General features: G+C 41.4%; 1 long non-coding RNA gene across 1 annotated transcript in view; it reads left to right on the top strand.

Annotated features, from left to right (window-relative positions):
* Positions 1 to 20,067, top strand: part of LOC112310405 (uncharacterized) — an 80,623-nt gene that overhangs the window by 19,234 nt on the left and 41,322 nt on the right. Inside the window, exons 2-3 of the long non-coding RNA XR_002975380.4 lie at positions 1,920 to 2,109; positions 3,856 to 4,204. This is a non-coding gene — a long non-coding RNA (uncharacterized lncRNA). The remainder of the gene's footprint in view (positions 1 to 1,919; positions 2,110 to 3,855; positions 4,205 to 20,067) is intronic.

Here is a 20,067-nt window from a genome sequence, read left to right as displayed (position 1 = left end):
TTTTATCAATGGACTTCACAACACTGTCAGGGGTGTCCAACCTCTTGGCATCTTTGGGCCACATTGGAAGAAGAAGAGTTATCTTGGGCCACACATTAAATACACAAACACTAATGAAAACTGATGAGCAAAAAAAAAAAAATTTTAAGTACATTTACGATTTTGTGTGGACCGCATTCCTAGCCATCCTGGGCTGCATGCGGCCCACCTGACACAGGTTGGACACCCTGCATGTATATGGGAAGGGAATACACATATTAACCTTGAATCTACACATGAAGATACAAGATATATTAAAAATATGTTGTCTATCTTCTCCCAACCCAGGAAACAATTCTGCGCTTTTCATATTTTCTGCATTTCTTTGTCTTCTAGGGAGAGTTCTGTCTTTACCAGAGCTGTTCCTTTGGAGGATCCAACCAAGCAGAAGTTGAGTTGGGTTTAGTGGGTGTAGTTACGTGGTTTGCTATCACTTCTGCATATAGTTAAGTTATTGCTGGCTATACCAGTGTAGGAATGACTTGTGGGAACATTTCTAAAGTAGTAAATCCAAAGGTTATTTAAGATTAGTCATTATATAAAAACATGACATATCCTAAAATATTGCAGCTAATATATAAAAGAAATGATAGAGGTTTGATAGAGGTTTTTCCAAATTTGACAATCCAGAAAATTTATATTACATCGACCAGTGATGAGTGGTAGTGAAGCTGAAAAATACTTTTCTAAACTCAGAAAAAACTAAATTGTTTTTCTATTCTTGCTATAGAAATTACAGTACAGCCCTGGCTAGTGTGGCTCAGTGCATTGAGTGCTGGCCTGTGAACCAAAAGATCACTGGTTCAATTCCCTGTCAGGGCACATGCCTGGGTTGCGGCCAGGTCCCTAGTAGGGGGCATGCGAGAGGCAACTGGTTGATGTGTCTCTCACACATCGATGTTTCTCTCCCTTTCTTTCTCCTTCCCTTTCCCTCTCTCTGAAAATAAATAAATAAAATCTTTAAAAAATTAGTGGTATCTCATTGTGGTTTTAATTTGCATCTCTCTGACGGCTAGTGATGCTGAGCATCCTTTCATATGTCTCTGGGCCCTTTGTATGTCCTCCTTGGAGAAGTGTCTGTTTAAGTCCTTTGCCCATTTTTTAATTGGATTGTTTGTTAAAAAAAACAAGCAAGAAAAATATAGCCAGAGACAGTGAATTTAAGAACAAACTGACAGTAACCAGAGGGGAGGTGGGAGGGGATAATGGGGGGGAAAGGGGGAAAGGTTTTCAGGAACAGCTATAAAGGACACATGGACAAAACCAAGGGGGTTAGGATCAAGGGTGGGAAGTGGGGATAGCTCAGGTGGGGGGTAGTGGCAGGGGGAAAGTGGAGACAACTGTACTTGAACAACAATAACAAATTTTAAAAAATAAAAAGAAATTATACTACAAAAAGTGGTTTCAGTTGAAGAGGTGATCAAAAGATATGCAGCCCCCAGATCAAAAAAGGGTAGCATAGAGGTGTGTTAATTTAATGAAAAACATTGTTTTTTTCAGTTTTGTGATGTACGTGGTATTTGTGAGTTTTTAAAACATGTAATTTCTTGTGATTTATTGTCTGATTGTAAGTAAATATTCGGAATTGTCTCTAATTTTTCACTTTAAAAACTGTATTTAACCCAAATGGTATAATCTTCAGGCCCCACCATACCCGGATGTGCCAGTGCTTGTGGCGTAAGTATTGATGGTCATTGGAGTGTTTCGTGTTACAGATGACCCTGGCTTGCCCAACCCTGAGTCTGACTTGCCTCAGTGCTTATGTTTTTTTCACCATGTAAAATTGTCTTAGATATCAGGACACTGATATATATTATTTCATTTGGACAGCACAATTGTTTAAGTATTACTGTATAAGTATTATTATTCTGATTTTACAGATGGGAATACTGAGATTCAGAGAGCTGAATTAAACTGCCCAGGCTCACACAGCTAATAAGTGGTAAAGCCAAGATTTTAACCCTTGTTTAAACAAGTCAAAAGCCTCAACTGTTACATACTGCCTGGGGAGAAAACTCTGGAGTCATTACAAAGGAAGACTCACTTACCCGTTCCGTCAGCAGCCTCCAGGTGAGTACAGAAGATAGACAATGACTTCCCCAATGCAGATGTGAACAGAGGGTCAAGCCCTCCCACCACAAATTTGGGCATAACAGCAAAATGCCCTAGATACCTCCTCCTGCAAATCCCACACAGCCTTCTGTCTGTGCCTTTTCCCACTCTCCTCTCCTTTTTTGATCATGACTACTCGACTGTGGTGTTCCTGAGAGAGGGGAGGCCTGAATGGGACCAGTCAAGGAGCTTTCTGGCCTCTTCTTCAGGGTCATGATCACAGTTGCCCCTGAGGGCCCAAGGCATTAACATGCTTTAAAGCAACCCTGCCCTTCCTTCCTCCCCTCGCTCTCGCCAGTCCTGCTTTTGGCAGCAGTACTACCTTTTCCAGCTATTTAGTTCATGTCAGATATGATTGTCGGCACCTGGGCTACCATGACCCCTTTTCCTTCGAGAAAGGTAGAATCCAAGGCACACACCTGGGTAATGCAGCTCTCACCTCACTTCTCAGCTTGGAGGAGAACAGGGACTTCTGGGTCACAGCCTTTCCATATTCTAATATGAGATTTCAGCCTGCCTCTCTCCATAGGGCAGGAGGAGGCTGAAACAAGCATTTTGGGGACCTGTGAAAAAGAGGCAGGGCTTTTCTTGAATTAGTTTACTTGACTCCAAGCAAGCTCAGGGAAGGCATTTTGCAGCTTTCTTCTCAATTCCAGAGACTGAGTCTGCACTTGTTACTCTTTGCTTTCCACTCTCCCTACCCAGCCAATAGTTCACCCCTCCACCATAAAGGAGATGCCCTTTCCTCAGTCAGTCAATCAGTCAAGGCCTGTGCTCCCTGCCTTCCAGGGCACCAAGTACCTGAGGATGTTGTCTAGAAATGTCCACTTTCTACTACAAATTTGAATTTTTGAGTCAGATTCTAGGTCTCATAAGCTGAAAGATTCCACTTGGCAAAAAGCAGTGGTTATCTTTGCTTTGTCTTTTCATGACATAGCACAGATCCCAAGTCTTCAAAACTGGCATCAGTTTATCCAAGGCATTGGTAGTGGTAGACAGCACATGCTGCTAAAACAGAACCATGAGCCAGGAGCCTGCCAACCTGAAAAAGTTCAAGTAAGAGGTAGGGCACATGGGAGAAGTTTGGCCAGGTGAGAACGCCTTTGTGTGATTGTTTTTGCCCCTCCCCCCAATCCCAGAGCAGCTTTATTTTGATATGTAGTATAGTTGTGCCCCCAGCACAAGTTCTGACCTCCACAGTGACCTCCACAGTCCCTGGTATTTTGTGCCTGCCTTCCCCTCCCTCTTCAACTCACGTGTGCTACAATTATGATCTCATTACCCTGAGCCAGGGGTGTCAAACTTGTTTTCACAGGGCGCCACATCAGCCTCGCGGTTGCCTTCAAAGGGCTGAATGTAATTTTAGGACTGTACAAATGCAGCTACTCCTTAACTAGGGGCAAGGAGCTTGGTGCTGTTGCTGGGTAGAAACAAGCTGCTGGGTTGGATAAAACAAGGTGGAGGGCCGGATTCGGCCCATGGGCCTTGTGTTTGCCACCTGTGCTGTAAGCCAACTCAGTGAAGTGTTTTACAATTTTTGAATAGTCCCTCAACCAACTGTGGTAGTGTCTGCTGAATCACTCAAATATTTAAAGAATTTGGACCCTGGCCATTCAGTGATCTTTCCAGAATCTGTGCCCAGCCCCTGTGAGATTTTATATGTCCAGTATATTTTTTAAAGGATCTATTTATTTTTATTTTTAGAGAGAGGCGAAGGGAGGGAGATTGGGAGAGAAACATCGATGTGCAAGAGGAACATCAATCAGTAGCCTCTCCCACGCCTCCAACAGGCGACCTGGCCCGAAACCCAGGCATGTGCCCCGACCGGGAATCAAACCTGTAACCTTCCAGTTTGCGGGACGACGCCCAGCCCACTGAGCCACACCAGTCAGGGCTGTCCAACATATTTTGAGGTCTGGAAGAACTGGCATTTGTCAAGGGACAATTTAGGCTGGGTTTCCCAGGTGATCCAGTAATATAAGAAGTCATCGTTCCTCTCCTCCAAAGCATTGCCAGACATAATGATCTCATCTAGACAAATAAGCACCTCCAGGTAATTCATATTGCCAATTGCTTTTTCCATCAGACTCCTGAAGGTGTCTGGGGCTCCAAAGATGTGTGGGGCGACCTTTGAAATAGGTAAAGCCCCAGTCAGCCGTAGAGATTCAACAATAGCACTTTTCAAACACGGTCATGGAAATGATGGATTCCCTACTGTGCAGTCTAGAGGCTAATGTGGACACAGAACTCTCTCTAAGGCACAGAAAGATAACAAAACATTGATATCCCCCCTGTTCTGAGTCTGCCCTTTCCTATCATGAATTTTCCTTCTTTCCCTTTGCGTATTTGTATGTTCAGCTCAACAGTAGTTCTTAACCCTGACTGCCTATTATAATCCATGGAGTTTGTTCTAAAACATCTATCCCTGGGCCCCATTCACCCCTAGAGATCCTGACATTTTCTAAACGCCTACTTGATGGGAGGCCCTGTGCCTGCCCTAGGAGTACAGATGATTGAGTTATGGTCCTTGTGTCCATGTAGCTCACAGTCCAGGGGCAGAGGCAGAAAATTTGAAAAGTATTATTCAGTGAGAAAATACAGTATAAGTCCAGTTCTTTTAGAACTGGAATCCAGTTCAGTCTAGCTTGTTTCTCATAAAACTGTACGTGTGTGGGTGAGGTAAACATGGATTTGTTCAACAAGTCCTAGTACTGAGGGGGAAGAGGCTTTCTCGCGGTCTTGGGTGACGTAAATTGAGAATTAAAAAAATATTTAAACTGTACATGAATGTCCATAGAAGTTTTATTTGTAATAGACAAAAACTGGAAACATCCAGATGCTCTTCAGTGGGTGAATGGTTCAATGAAGTGGTGCATCCATACCTTAGAATAGTACTTAGTAAGGGGAAAAAAAAAGGAATGAACTATTGATACATGTGACAGCCTGGGTGAATCTCCAGACAGGTTGTGCTGAGGGAAAAGGCTAATCCCCAAAGGTTACATATTATGTATTTCCATTTGTATACCGTTCTTGAAATGACAAAATTATAGAGGTGGAAGAATGTTCAGAAATTACTAGGGGTTAGGTAATTGGAGAGGGAGCCTTGTAGTGATGGAAATGTTCTATATCTTGATTGCGGTGGTGCTTATGCGAGGCTACACACATGATAAAATTATAGAGAGCTAAACACCCACACCCCCACACACGCAGACACAAATGTGTACATGTATAACTTGAAATCTGAGGCACTGTGGATTATACCCATGTCCATTTTTTGGTTTTGGTATTACACTACAGTTGTATAAGATGCTAACGTTGGGGAATACTGAGGAAAGGGTGCGTGGATCTTCCCTATACATTTCTTGCAGCTTCCTTTGAATGTACAATTACTTAAAAAAATAATAGCATAAGAAGTTACTAATCAGAAGCAAAAAGGATTATGAGTGTTAGACACAGTTACAAATGCAAAACCATAAATGGCTACATTGGGAGAAGATGGCAGTATCGTTCCTTTGGATGTTATAAGAAAGGCATACAGTCTTCTCAGGAATATTATATTTAAAAAAATAGATGTTTCATTGTTTCTTCCAATTAAGAAAAGAACGTTTCTTTTTGGATAGTTAGAATATATAACTCAGGAAAGGTCACTAGTAATCCTATCATTTTGAGATAACCAGTTTTTCAACATTTAGGATACATCTTTTTAATCTTTTTTGTGTGCATAAAATTAAAACAAAAAATTTCACACTCAGCAAGAAAAAGATTTTTCCTGTCTTTAAAGAGACTTGTGTTAATATGATTTTAATATATATACAGTATTCTGTCATAGGAATGCAGAATGAATTATTTACCCAATCTGCTATTTTGGATATTTCGATTATTTTCAAGCTTTTGGTACTATAAATAATGCTGCAATACACGTCATTGTGCTTGCATCATTTATGTATCTCTGATTACTTCCTTATTCTAAATTCTTAGCAAAATTCTTGGGTCAAAGATTATGTAAAAATTTAAAGCTTTTGTTACGTTTGGCTAAATTGCCTGCCAGGAAGATGGCATGAATGTTCCACCCCTGTTTTTTTCCATAGCACATTCTTTGTTGACGATGTTAGCACCTTGGTAGTCGGCTGGATAGACCCACTGTGGCAATTCTTCTGTTCCTTGGTATGGTGTATAGGACCTAGCACAATGCTACATACACGTACACAGTAGGCCCTCAGAAATATTTGCTGATTTAATATCTTTCATAATGCATTCTTTGAAACTCTGGTCTGGGGTTGGTGGGAAACAAAATCATCAAAATATCAGTGTGCTTTCTTTCACCCTGAATTATATCACTGACATCTAGTAAATAGTAAGGACTTGAGGGAATGGACAGGTGTGTTTTAATAGAGAGGAAGGACTTGGGAAAACTCTGGAGGCTCTAAAGTGGGAAGCCAAATCTATCTGAGGTTTCTGGGAACAGACAGAAGGGGCCTGAAAAACTGAGGTTTACTGGGAAGGAAGGTGGTGCCTGGGGCATCGGGGTAGTTGTTGGGAAGATGGGAGAGAGGAAACCTTGTGCTTAATACTGGCTTCCCACTTCCCCCGCCCCCGCCCCCCCCTTAGGGACTCAGGATGTTAATCAGCCTAGTGGCTTTTATGTAAAACATTAGTGTGCCAACTTCTCCCAGCAGAGGTCTGGGCATAATTATACTGAATTGTGCTTTTATATTTTTATTTGGGAGGGTCGCTTTTCATCTGCCTTTGTAAGTTTACCCCTTCATGTCCTGCACGTGGCTATTACTAGTCAATTGGGACCAGTGGCCAGAGGTCTGGGCTGCCCATCATTGCTGCTCCTTCCACTCTCGGCCTGAAATGCAAACAGGGCAGGCAACCACACGTGCCCCAGTGCTCTCTGAGAGGAGCCTGCCATGGTTTCAGAAAAGAGCAGGCCATGGCCAGCTCTGTTTAATCACCAGATGTGACTAAATAATAAAAATATGTGAGCTCTTGAAAAATTATACCAGGCTCTTCTTGGATGACTTCATGCCACTTCATTTAATTTTTCTACAAACCTGGTAGGATAGATTCTTATTATCCCCATTTTACAGTTGAGAAAATGGATTTAATTAATTTACCTGGATCCCCCAGTTAGTATGTTGCAGATCTCAGGTCTGAAATTGGATTTGAAATCCCCTCTAGCTTATGCCAAACACCTGCTGCTAATCACTGCCTGATTTGGAGCACACAGGGCAATGTGCTCTTCTTGAATCTATTTTATGCATTGCATGTCTTATTTTCTTAGATTCCACCATTTGAGATTTAATCCCTTGGATTGTGAAGGCTTTTCCTACCCAGAGATCCCTTTTTAAAAGGTGTCTTTCCAAAGGAGTAGCAATGGCTTAAGCAGATCAGATAACGTTTGGGTGGAGGAAAATGGACTGTTAGCTAATTACTCCAAACAAAGGACATGGGCAATTAATTTAGTTTCCTCAAGGTAGTAAGTTTTGGAGAATCAGAGGGATAGGATAGATTAGGTCAAGTATGAATTTTATATTGGTACCCTCAGTGGTTTGCTACCATTAAGATAGCCAGCCCTCTGGGGCCTTCTCCACTGTGTTTGCATTCCAGACAATGTTTCATACAATAAACAATGCATTTTAATTCTCAGAGGCCTCTGACTCAATGTTCTACAGCCTTTCTTGTTTTCTTGAAAGTCCTCTTTAGTTTTCCTGATTGCAGGTAGGTTGTAATATATCATGACAGAGTTTTTGTTTTTCTTTTTTTTTCCAGCAGCAGGCTGGGACATTATGCTCTCACAGGCCCTTTGATATTTTGGTTTCACTGGACATTTTAATAGGTATTTGTTCAAACTATCAAGAATCTGTAAGATGTAACAATAGTAGTTTTGAGTGCATATTACGTTGCAGACACTGTGCTAAGCACTTTCCCTGCATAATCTCATGAAAGTTTCCTGAGTCTGAGAACAAACACTATGCCAGAAAGACTAACTTGTTTGCAATCACAAAGATAGTAGCGGAACAAGGATTTAGGTCTAGTCTGACTTCAGAGTCTCATAACCATGCCTGGTGGTAGTTATAATTATATAATAATAATTGATCTAAATATAGATATTGGGGCCCTGAATAAAGGTGCTAGAGTATTTATTGACCAGCAACATGGTCTGTGCCATCATTTTGCTTATATGTTCCTGGTTAATTATCAATAATCATCAATAAATGGCATATTTATGATTATAATATTTAGTATAATTAAATAACAGAATAATAATTATTATTACCTTTACAGTTATTTTTATTTGTAGCAGTAGCCATCATCTTGATAATTCAATAAACAGATACTCGCTGAGTGCTTCCTGCATGTCAGGCATTGGGCAACGTTCTGCAGGTACAAAAGTAAGCAAACAATATGTGTTCCTTGCTTTCTTTGTGTTTATATTTTAGTGAAAGAAACAGGCATTAAAAAAATCACACTGGTGACTGTGTAATTACAGACAAGTGATTAGAAGAGAAAGAACATGGTTCTCAGTGAGTAAATTACAAAAGAACCTGAAATAGACGGTGGGCTGGGATCAGAGAAGGCTTACTTCCTGAAGAAGAGAAAATAAAGATGAGTTGGAATGAACTAGGTGAGTAGAGGGTGGGAGTGTGGAGCTGAAAAGTCCATCTCAGGGAAGAGAGCAGCATTAGCATGTCTTAAGGATCTGGTCTGTATCCTAAGAGCAGTGAGAAGGCACTGAAAGGTTTAAGTAAAGGTGTGCCAAGATCAGATTTACATTTCAGTAGGACCATTTGAGTTGATGCAGGGATAATGGATTGGAGGGGATCAAAAGTGGAGGTCAGGGGACCAGTTAGCAAGAGTCCAGGCTTCAGACAGTGACTCAGACTGGGGTGGTGGCGTTGGAGATGCAAATGAATTTTGAAGGTGACAGATTTCTTGAAGGTAGTGCTGATGGAACTTGGTGACAGATTCAATAAGAAGGTGCAGATGGGAGAGGGCGGTGGTGACCTTTAATCTTTACAGCTACCTTATTCAAGGAGGTGTTACTATTCTCCCTCCTTTACAAATACAGAAAGCGAGACATCTCATTGTTTGAGCACAGTCTACAGATTTTATAGGGCCCTCAGGACAGTATAAAACCTAGGCTCTGTTGACTTATATATCCCCATCTCTCCTCCGCCCTTAGCTCAGCAGTGTTCTGTGCTCCAGCTACTGTGGCCTTTCAGTCCCTTGCCATGCCAAGCTCCTTCTAGTCTTAGAGCCCTTGCACATGCTGTTCACTTGACCTGAAATGAACTCAGCTTTGCCTGGCTTATCCCTCCTTGGAGGAACCTTTGACCTACCAGACTGGGTTAGGCCTTTAGGTTATCTGCTCTCATAGCACTCTGCACTTTTGCACTTATTACAATTTTATCTAGTTTCTTGTGTGATTATTTTTGGACTGTTCCACCTACAAAACTGTAAGCTCCAAAGAAGGGGTCTTGTCTGTCCTACTCATCTCTCTATTCCCAATGACTGGCATAGGTCTCACCATATAGTAAGGATTAGACCATTCAACTAATATGTTACATACATATTTGTTGAACGAGTGAGGCTTATAGAGGCTAAGTTAACTTGCCTACTATTGAACAGATAGTAAGTAACTGATGCAGGACTTCAACTGTCTAGCTAACAGTAGAGCCCAGGCTCTAATCACGGCCCCAGACTGTCACTGTGTTTGCAGTGGAAACATGACAATGGCCATATAGCAATCGCTGGGGGACTTAGAATCAGTTTCCTTTTTCCTCTCCTCCTGTCCCCCCCACCCTTACCTTCCATTTCCCTCCTCTTCCTTCTATTCTTCCTCCCTTCATATTTCCCTGCCTGCCTCCCTGCCTGTCCACCTCCCTATCTTTCTCTCTCTCTCTGTTATAAGATTTGTGAGGGCCATTAGAGGTCATCTTGTCCAACCTGCACATTTTACAAATAATGAAACTGAAGCTAGACCCAATTGCCAGCCTAAAGGCTATAGTTATTGCAAGACTTAACAGATAACTTTAGCTTTTATGGTGGGCAAAACTTTAGCAAAATCAATGGAGATCTAATTTATTTAATCTTGTTTACCCAATATCTGTTTGTTATAACCAGGTTAGTGTCATCACTGACCTGGGCACCTGTTTTGTTCATTTCTACTTCAATAGCATGACTCACACTGTTCCCTTTGCCTGGGACTTATTCTTTCTTTCCAGTCTATTTTATTCATCCTTCAAGCCCCAGTTCAGTTCTTACCTCCTCCATGCAGACTTCCCTCCCTATTCTGGCTCCTGAACTCACACAGCAGTGTGTAGCACTCATTTGGGACGTAATCATGGGTACTTTCATTTAAAGGTTCTCAGGGGTGTTTTTCTTACCAACAGAGTGCCTTTTCCCCAAGCTCATTAAGGGCAGGAACCATAACATGTGACTCTTTTGTAATTTGTTGATTCCTAGAAAAGCACTGGACACATAGTAGATCCTCAGAGAATAATTCTTCAATGAATGAATGATGTAAACAAGAAAAAATGAGATGGGAAACTCTGCCATCTTGTGGCTGTCAGCCTTAAGCGTTGCAATTTCCACTGGTTTTTTTTTTTTAGTGTTGAAATTACAAAACTGGCACATGGTAAGAAATAAAGCTCATGATGGTAAATTGTGGAAAGTTTCTTTTTCTTTTGCATAATATACCAATGGCATTATTAATGAAGTATTTCATAAGAGAAAACAGAGATTTAAGGAGACCCAAAACCAAACTAAGCATGTGCCTAAGAACTGAATATAGACCTGGGAAATATTGATTGAATTTTCTCAGTTACAACCCCTGGTTTAAAAGCGCCAAGTAAAAGAAACTGTTCCACATGTTCAACAGTTCAGAACTCTGATCGCATAACCACTCTTCTTATTTGGAGGGGGTGTCTACTAAGAGACCTTTTATAGAAGTCATCTGGTGAAGAGAATCTCTGCCTTTGTGTTAACAGTCGTGGAATCCAGTCGTAGTTTTGCTGAGCAACCCTTGTGAAGCCCATAACCTCTCCTGTGTCATTTGTCTTTTCTTTTGTTAAAAGATTTTTATTTTTTATTTTTTTGCTCTAAAAACATGAGTCTTAATGGTGACATAGTATTTTCTTCAAAAATATATTTTATTAATTATGCTATTACAGTTATCCTATTTTTCTTCCCTTTATTCCCCTCCGCCCTGTACCCAACTCCCACCATCATTCCTCCTCGTTAGTTCATGCCCATGGGGGTTGTACATGTAAGTTCTTTCATTTCTCCATTTCCCATACTATTCTTGACTTCCCCGTCTATTTTGTACCTACCATTTATGCTTCTTATTCCCTGTTCCCCCATTCTCCCCCCACCCCCTACCCGCCGATAACCCTCCATGTAATCTCCATTTCTGTGATTCTGTTCTTCTAGTTGCTTGCTTAATTCATTTTTGTTTTTGTTTTTTTAGGTTCAGTTGTAGATAGGTGTGAATTTGTTGTCACTTTACTGTTCATATTTTTGATCTTTTTTTAGGTAAGTCCCTTTAACATTTCATATAATAAGGGCTTGGTGATGATGAACTCCTTTAATTTGACCTTGTGTGGGAAGCACTTTTATCTGCCCTCCCATTCTATATTTTTAATTTTTTTTTTGTTATTCAATTACAGTTGTCTGCCTTTTCTCCCCATCCCTCCACCCCACCCCAGCTGAACCCACCTCCCTCCCCCACCTCCAGCCTCCCCCTTGATTTGGTCCATGTGTCCTTTATAGTAGTACCTGTAATCCCCTCTTCTCACTGTCCCCTCCCCACTCCCCCCTGCACATTGTTAGATTGTTCTTTTTTTTTTAAATTTTTATTGTTATTCAATTACAGTTGTCTGCCTTTTCTCCCCATCCCTCCACCCCACCCCAGCTGAACCCGCCTCCCTCCCCCACCTCCACCCACCCCCTTGGTTCTGTCCATGTGTCCTTTATAGTAGTTCCTGTAATCCCCTCTTCCCACTGTCCCCGCGCCCCCCCCCCCCCCCCCCCCCGCCCTGGCTATTGTTAGATTGTTCTTAACTTCAATGTCTCTGGTTATATTTTGTTTCCTTTTTTCTTCTATTTATTATGTTCCAGTTAAAGGTGACATCATATGGTATTTGTCCCTCACTGTCTGGCTTATTTCACTTAACATAATGCTCTCCAGTTCCATCCATGCTGTTGCAAAGGGTATAAGCTCCTTCTTTCTCTCTGCCGCGTAGAATTCCATGGTGTAAATATACCATAGTTTTTGGATCCACTCGTTTGCTGATGGGCACTTCGGTTGCTTCCAGTACTTGGCTATTGTAAATTGTGCTGCTATGAACATTGGGGTGCACAGGTTCTTTTGGATTGGTGTTTCAGGGCTCTTAGGGTATAATCCCAGCAGCGGAATTGCTAGGTCAAAGGGCAGTTCCATTTTTAGTTTTCTGAGGAAAGTCCATACTGTTTTCCACAGTGGCCTCACCAGTCTGCATTCCCACCAACAGTGCACTAGGGTTCCCTTTTCTCCACATCCTCTCCAACATTTGTTTGTTGCTTTGTTTATATTGGCCACTCTGACTGGTGTGAGATGGTACCTCGTTGTGGTTTTAATTTGCATCTCTCTGATGGCTAGTGAGGCTGAGCATCTTTTCATATGTCTCTGGGCCCTCTGTATGTCTTCCTTGGAGAAGTGTCTGTTCAAGTCCTTTGCCCATTTTTTAATTGGGTTGTTTGTCTTCCTGGAGTGGAGTCATGTGAGTTCTTTATATATTTTGGAGATCAGGCCCTTGTCTGAGGTATCATTAGCAAATATGTTTTCCCATACTGTTGGTTCTCTTTGTAATTTGGTGCCGTTTTCTTTAGCCATGCAGAAGCTTTCTATTTTGATGAGGTCCCATTTGTTTATTCTTTCCTTTATGTCCCTTGCTTTAGGGGATGTGTCTGTGAGGATGTTGCTGTGTGGAATGTCTGAGATTTTCCTGCCAATGTTTTCCTCGAGGACTTTTATGGTGTTACGACTTATATTTAAGTCTTTTATCCATCTTGAGTTTATTTTTGTGTATGGCGTAAGTTGGTGATCGAGTTTCATTTTTTTGCACATAGCTGTCCAGATCTCCCAACACCATCTGTTGAAGAGGCTGATTTTGCTCCATTTTATGCTCCTGCCTCCTTTGTCAAATATTAATTGACCGTAAAGACTTGAGTTTATTTCTGGGCTCTCTGTTGTTCCATTGGTCTATGTGCCTGTTTTGATGCCAGTACCAGGCTGTTTTGATGACAGTGGCCTTGTAATACAGTTTGATATCAGGTATTGTGATCCCTCCTGCTTTGTTCTTCTTTCTCAAAATTGCTGCAGCTATTCGGGGTCGTTTATGGTTCCATATAAATTTCTGAAATGTTTGTTCTATATCTGTGAAATATGTCATGGGTACTCTAATAGGGATTGCATTGAATCTATAGATTGCTTTGGGTAGTATGGCCATTTTGATGATGTTAATTCTTCCAATCCATGAGCATGGTACATGCTTCCATTTGTTTGTGTCTTCCTTAATTTCTTTCTTCAGTGTTGTGTAGTTTTCTGGGTATAGGTCTTTTACCTCCTTGGTTAGGTTTATTCCTAGGTACTTTATTTTTCTTGTTGCTATAGCAAATGGGATTTTTTTCCTGATTTCTGTTTCTGCAGTTTCGTTGTTGGTATACAGGAATGCCTTTGATTTCTGAGTATTGACTTTGTATCCAGCTGTTTTGCCAAATTCATTTATTAGGTCGAGTAGTTTTACAGTGGAGTCTGTAGGATTTTCTGTGTACCCTATCATGTCATCTGCAAACAGTGACAGTTTTGCTTCTTCTTTTTATTTCTTTTTCTTTTGTTTTATTTGTTTATGATGGCCATTCTGATGGTTGAAGTGGTATCTCATTGTGGTTTTAATTTCCATCTCTCTGATGGCTAGTGATGCTGAACATCTTTTCATATTTCTCTGGGTCTGTATGTCCTCCTTGGAGAAATGTCTACTCAGGTCCTGTTCCCATTTTTTAATTTTTTAAAAGATTTATTTATTTATTTTTAGAGAGAGGGGAAGGGAGGGAGAGACAGAGAGAAACATTAATGTGTGGTGGTCTTGTGCCCCCAACTGTGGTCCTGGCCTGCAACCCAGGCATGTGCCCCAACTGGAAATTGAACCAGTGACCCTTTGGTTTGCAGACCCATGGTCAATCCACTGAGCCACACCAGCCAGGGCCCTTTGCCCATTTTTTAAGTGGATTGTCTCTCTTCCTGGTGTGGAGTTGTGTGAGTTCTTTATATATGTTTTGGAGATCAAACCCTTGTCTAAGGTGTCACTGGCAAATACATTTTCCTATACAGTTGGTTCCCTTTTCATTTTGCTGATGTTTTCTTTTAGCTGTGCAGAAGCCTTTTAATTTGATGAAGTCCCATTTGTTCATTCTCTCCTTTATGTCCCTTGTTTTAGGGCACATACTGGTGAAAATGGAATATCTGAGATTTTCCTCCCTGTGATCTCCTTTATGACTTTTATGGTGTCACGAGTTAATATTTGTGTTTTATCCATCTTGAGTTTATTTTTGTGTATGGTGTAAGTTGGTGGTCGAGTTTCCTTTTTTTGCATGTACCCGGTTCCTATTTAATGCACTGATGTGACCCTAAAAAAAAAAACAAACCCGGATAAATCATGGCAGGTAACAAAATGTAGGATCACAGGTTTTACTACGTAGTAGTAGCAACTGCTGTGTCAGAAGAGGTGTCTTCACTGGGACAAATTAACATAGCCACATGTATGTGGCTATTGATCTAGTGAATGTGTTCTTTCTCATACCAGTTAGAAGGCAGAATAGAAGGTTTGCATTCACATGATATTGCCATGAGTACATGTTATGAATGTTGTAATGTGTCACCCAGATCTGCCTTCAGCAGTGAAGATGTTATTCCTCTTAACTGCTGGCAGCATGTCTTGAAGAGAGCCCTCAGGTGTCAGCCCTGTTTAGGTATTGCTGTGGCTAAAGAAAGCTGCCTCACCCGAGGTCATGCCTCCTTTCAAGGTATGCCCGCATTGAGTGAACAATTAATGCAGTGGTATAAAGGTCCTGTCCTCCCTCTAAACCCAATTTGGGCCAACCAGTCATTCTAGTTTGAGAGCCTACCATGGCGTTGGCTGAGGCCTTTGTCGGGACTACATCATAGCTTCATTTTTCCCTCTTTCCAGTGCTGTTTCCTCCACCTCCTTTCCATGTGTTGATCCCTAATATATATCTGACACACTAGTCTCCATCTTCGAGTCTGTTTCCTGGGGAACCCAGAATCTGTGACAGTTGGTGGCAAGAGTGGTCTGAAGAAGCAGGAACTCAATATTTTCATGGGAGTTTGGACCTGGATCACTACTGCCTGGCTGGCATTGAGGACTCCATTGAGGTGGAAGGTGGAGCGTGGATGTTCCCTGACACAAGGTAGCAGTAAAGTTAAAACTTTCATTGGTAGAAGGGAATACATCAGCTATTGGTTTGTGTCAGACATTTGAGAAATATGGGGAGAACAGTAACGTTTAAAAGAATGGAATTTGATGGTTACTCCTAAGTTTGATTGATACTTTGGGAAAAAATAACAAAAAGCTGAAAGTGATTAATTGGCAATTTAAAGTTAAGCATGAAATCCCTAGAACTTCCTTGGTAGCATATAAAGAGGCTCTCACGTCCTGCAGCAGAATGATAGAGGAAGCAAAGGCCCAGCCCAGGACTTAATTATGAGTAGGAATTCTCTAAACATGGTAAAATCTTGACTAAGGCAGGTGTGCTATACCAAAGTCAGGGTTTAGGATGGGAAAGAATGATAATTTGACATAAGAGAGAGAGGGACTTCTGGGCCCTAAAAACCTTGAATTCGCAGATTTCCCTGAATCCTCTGAGCCTGTAGAAGTGGCACACTCTTTGCTGTTAAGAGCTAGCATGCTTCATTTGCTTCAATACAATACAGAGGCCTCTCCCTTACAAGACAACATGTTTCTGCCCCTTCAGCACTTGCCTCCCTCCCTGCCTTGGTCTTTTTGGACAGTAAGCCAATATCTAAGGGTAAATCTCAATGTAACCCAGCTAGGAGTGTGTTATGCCAGCTAAGATAGGAAAGGCACAATACCTGGTTAAAACTGAAGCATCTTGGCAAAATGTGCCTGCAACAGCTGGGACAGTAGGTATGGGCAAGGATTTTGTTGAACCAAGTGAGGAAGAACACAAATTTGGATAAGAGATATTTTCTAGATATAGAAGTCTCTCCTGGGATCCAGGATTTAACACCCTGGTGAGGACCTTGGAAGATGGTGCAAACACCCTGTTAAAATGGACCCTAGAAGCATAGAAAACATGTTGGCTGACACCTAGTTGGGTACAAATGCCTGATTTACCATGGAAGACAGTGAGTGGAAGGCTCAGAGTGGAGCCTGCTGAGTGACTGTGGTATGTGAGGTGAGAAGATCCACTGGGGGATTACGTTGCACAGAAGGGCTCAGGGAACACACTGTTCACCGAGGCCATGGGGAATGTATGATGAGAGGGCACCGGCATCATGAAGAAGTTCATGTGCAGGCCACATGCAGTCCAGAGTGGACAGGAGGAGAGGCAATCACAGAGCTGGGCTCATAGCTAGCAATGGAGATGATGGGGAAACCGAGGTAATACAGGCCAGCTGGTAATTAATGCTCAACTTCCAGAAGCTAGGTGGATGCAGTGATCATAATACAGAGGTCAGAGAGGCAGCCAAAGGGCTTGACCCAGTAGCAGTTGTGGAGGTAGTTAATAAAATATGGTATCTCTCATGGGTAAAATAGATGGGGCAATAACAAAGGCACTGGTTAATCTGCAGATCAAAAGCAGTCAAGCTTGAATGATGAGGAGGCTGAGGGCAGTTACTCAAGTACAAAGTTATTACCTCCTGCTGAGTTTCTCAACATGAGCTAGTTTTCACACCTGGAACCCATGGACTAAATGGGCTTTAAGGCCCCACGGAGGAAGGACCATGCAATACCACTGCACACACTTGTAGTAATGATTCTTTCAGTTCTTCCCCAAAGATCTCCTGGCCATTACATTGGGTGAATGTGCACTGGAAGAAGGCAACTTAAACATTTTGAGAACTGTTGGGTATCAGGGTATAAAGCGTCTTTTCCTCAGGGTTGGGGAAGGAACGCTTGGTAGTGCACTTTATACTTCAGAGGATTTCTATGGGATCAGACTGAGGCTAGTTTCCAGCTAAGACCAGATTCTTCCCTAGCTGTCTTCTCTGGCCCTATCCTGCTTGCCTTCCTCCCTTCTCCTCAGAGCAGCTCCCTAATAAATCTGTGCACAAGAATCTTTATCTCAGACCCTGCTTCCGGCAATCCCAATCCAAGAACTACTGTGTGTATTCATACATGAAACATTCATAGTAATCCACAGCATAGTTACATTCTGGTCATTTAACCATTCTCCAAATGATGGACGTTTGGGTTTATCTAGTTTTTTTCTATGACCAAGCATACCTCATTTTACTGTGCTTTGCTTTATTGCTCTTAATAGGTGTTGCGTATTTCACAAATGTAAGGCAAGATCCTCCGCCAGCTGAATACGATGTGCTTTATTGTGATACTCACTTTATTATGGTGTTGTGGAACTGAAACCACAGTGTCTCCGAGGTATGCCTTCACTTGATTTATTGCAGTAGTCTGGAACTGAACCTGTAGGATCTCCAACGCATGTCTGTACAAACAATGCTTCAGTGAATATCCTTGACTCTTTATGTGCCATATGAGCTCAAACTTCTTTATATACGTTCTCATCAAAATGCTTATCTAGGATTTCAGATAGTCCTGAGAGGGCTATGAGTATTAGTTTTGTGGGCTATGGCTGTATTCCAGGAAATTAATTACCTAAGGTTAATCATAAAAGATTTCATCAGTTACGAAGTTCCCCAGAGATATTCACAAAGGGTCATAGATTAGGGAAATGGAAGGGGTAAAGAATGCTTGGGAAAACAAGTTGAGTTAGTAAGAATAGTCAAAATAAGCTTTGAGAAGGTGGTTAGATTTAAGTAGCATTTCAGATTATTTTTACTAGAGGAAAATTAGAATGTTGAAGTTAGGTTAGGATTAAGTGGCAAAAAGAGGTTTGAATGTTTTGGTTACTTAGGAGACTGAAAAGATGAGGCAAAGGAGTGAAGTAGGGATCTTAAAGTAAAATAATGGAAATTACAATCAAAATCTAAACTCAAAGGTGCATTTAGGAATGAACTGTCAGTGAATACACATGTCCGTGAATCATTTTTCTTGAATTTATTTCCTGTAGTGCTTTTCTGAAAGAACAATGTGCTCCTTTCTAAGGTTATTTTCTTTGTTTTAATCATCATTCCTCCCTTACTTTCTGTCTTCATTGCCAAGATCCAGGAGGCAAATACAGGCAGGAGAGCATGTCATGGACCATAACTGGACCACCTGTGTGACTCTGGTAGTCAACCGAGATTGGGGCACTGCAGTCCTGCTTTGCCTATACTCTCACACAGAGCGGTCACCTGACCTATTTTTAATTTAATTTAATTTTTATTTTTTTATCTTTACCCAAAGACATGCTTATTGACTTTAGAGAGAGGGGAAGGGAGGGAGAGAAGGGGAGAGAAACATCAATGTGAGAGAGAAACATTTATTGGTTGTCTCTTGTACGTGCCCCGACTGCACACCGATCCCTCAACCTAAGCATGTGTCCTGACTGGGAATCAAACTTATGACCTTCTGGCTTACAGGATGATGCTCTAACAAACTGAGCCACACTGGCCATGGCCTGGCCTAGTATTTTTTTTGAAAAATGTATCCATTAATGTGATTTTGTGATTGCTGCACCATGTATATCCCTACAGCATGGTGCTTTTACTTCCATTATACCACTGTTTTCATTCGGACTTGCATTGTAGTTAAATTATTTACTATTTTGTGGTCACAAAGTAGTAGCTTCTGGGACACTTCTGGCCTATAGATATGCTTCATTAAGGTAATACATGTTCACAGTAAAAAATAGTTCCCAATATTTAAATATAGGAGGGTTTAGATAAAAAGATGGATTCTTGACTTCTGAAAACACAGAATCTGGCACACAGGGCCCTCATTTCCTCATGACAGCTGACTGGAACTAAACAGTGGCTGCCCTTGTCAAATCGACATTGAATCTGAAAGCTGATTACCATTTTCCATTGAACTCCATTATTGTTATTTTTACAGTGGCATTAAGAAGACTTGAAATATTTTTCTATATCCAACTTCTATTAAAAAATTGGGAAAACAAAAGCTACATTGAGAGGGGAGAAGACCAACTATTAAAGAATAGAGGGTGGGTTGAAAAAATGGGTTAGACTAGGAATGGAGAGCTTGGACAAAACCACTGAGATGCAGAGGGAGAAAGTAGAGGAGATTGTTGGGTCACTTCCCTTACCAGCCCTCTCATGGGGGAAATCATTTCCAGGGTATGTTGTTCGCTTTCTCTGCCTTCAACTGTGTTTCTCATTGAGTACCTACACCACACTTGGGATATGGTGGTGAACAAAGGAGACAGCCCCTTTCCTCCTGGGGGTCACAGTTTGACTGGTGCAGTCAGACAATAAAGACTATGAAGGAAAATAAGAGGATGCTAAGAAGACAAACACTCAAGAAATATTTTTCCTCAAGGTCAATCCATGTTGTTGCAAATGGCAGAATGTCCTTTTTTCCTCATGGCTGAATAATATTCCATTACATACATATCTCACATCTTCTTTATCCATGAGCACATTATGCTAAGTGAAATAAGTCAGACAGAAAAAGGCAAATACTGTATGATGTTACTCATGTGGAATATTAAAAACAGGGCTCGTAAAAACAGAGTAAAATGGTGGCTACCAGG

Source organism: Desmodus rotundus, chromosome X (genome assembly GCF_022682495.2).
Source record: "Desmodus rotundus isolate HL8 chromosome X, HLdesRot8A.1, whole genome shotgun sequence".
Classification (NCBI taxonomy): Eukaryota; Metazoa; Chordata; class Mammalia; order Chiroptera; family Phyllostomidae; genus Desmodus; species Desmodus rotundus.
This window is presented reverse-complemented; position numbering and strand designations above follow the sequence as displayed.